Raw genomic sequence first — 1,813 nt, forward strand, 5'->3', positions numbered from 1 at the left:
GTCTTTTTACCGTTGGACTACTAGCGACGAGATCTTCGATTCTCGTTTAGATTGTTTCGGCAAGAAACCACTCGATCTCATATTCGAACTTTGGGTTGCATACCGCTAAGCTGAAACTTAGAAAAATCATAACTTCCTCATACGAAGTCAGATTTAGACGTTCTTTTTATGCACGCTCTCGGTTTAACGTATTCTACGACTTTCGTTTAGATTACTAAGGCTAAATATCGCTTTATCTTAAATTCATATTTTACGTCATACAGCGTCGTGCCGGTTCTGTCGCGAAACTTCGACAGGTCATAACTTCTTCGTTATAACTCGGATTTTGGCATTCTTTACATATTCAGAATCCTTGTCACGACCACTACGTCTTAATGTATCGATATCGGTTCTATCTAACATTTTATTTTTATGCTTATCTTTATTCTTAATTCATTTAAGCCACACAATTAAGCATAAACCACATAATACTCAAATAATACACTCTTATTATTTCAAAATGAGTTACAAAGGTTAACCTAGACTATTATATCAATATTAATGCCTAGCCCAGAAATGTGGGCGTTACAATTCTCTCCACCTTAGGATGATTGCGTCCCCGGAATCACACATCAACAAACAAATGCGAATAGCGACTCATCATGTCACTCTCCATTTCCCAGCTGAGATTTGGCCCATTCGTATGTATCCATTGGACAAGCACTAGTTCGGCCATCTTGCGTCGCAACTTCTTAGTCTTTCGGTCAACGATTGCCTCTGGTTCTTCAATTAACCTTTTGTTCTCATCAATTCTTAACTTAGAAATTGGAATTATATCGGGAACTTCTCCCGTGAACTTCCTCAAATAACGTACATGGAAAGTGTTATGAATTCCATTCAGTTCTTCGGGTAATTAGAGCTTGTAAGCTTGGTTCCCAATCCTCTGAAGAACTTTAAACGGTCCAATAAATCTTGGACTTAAATTTCCCCTTTTACCAAACCTTATAAGTCCCTTCCACGGCGAGACTTTAACTAAAACCGAATCTCCAACTTCAAAAGTCATCGGTCTTCGCTTTTTGTCAGCATATCTCTTTTGACGATCCTGATCCGCTAACATTCTCTCCCTAATTATTTTCAACTTTTCAGCAGTCTGATGGACTATCTCAGGTCCCATAAACTGCTTTTCCCCAGCCTCAAGCCAATAAGATGGCGTACGACACTTTTGTCCGTACAGAGCTTGATAAGGTGCCATCTTAATGGTCGAGTGGAAACTATTATTGTAGGAAAATTCTACCAAAGGCAAATGTTCATCCCAGTTGCCTTGGAATTCCAGGGTACATACTCTCAACATATCTTCAAGCGTTTGTATCGATCGTTCACTCTGACCATTAGTCTGTGGATGGTAAGATGTACTCAAACACAACTTGGTACCTAATTCCTCTTGTAGACTTTTCCAAAACCTTGAGGTGAAACGGCTGTCACGATCCGATACAATCGTTAGCGGAACACCGTGAAGCCTTACAATTTCCTTCACGTAAGAATTCGAAAGCTTATCCATAGACCATTTCTCATTGGCTGCTATGAAGTGCGCACTCTTAGTGAAGCGATCAATGACCACCCAAATCATGTCGTGACCGTTCTTTGTTCTGGGCAGTTTAGTGACAAAATCCATAGAAATGTCCTCCCACTTACCCATAGGTACAGGCAAAGGTTCTAAACTCCGGTATGGTTCCTGATGTTGTGCCTTAACTCTAGCACATGTCACACACTCGGCCACGTACTTTGCAATATCAAGCTTCATCGTCGGCCACCAATAGTAGGGTTAGGTCCCTAT

The sequence above is a fragment of the Lactuca virosa genome, chromosome 3, assembly GCF_052849685.1.
Source record: "Lactuca virosa cultivar CGN04683 chromosome 3, Lactuca_virosa_CGN04683_v6, whole genome shotgun sequence".
Classification (NCBI taxonomy): Eukaryota; Viridiplantae; Streptophyta; class Magnoliopsida; order Asterales; family Asteraceae; genus Lactuca; species Lactuca virosa.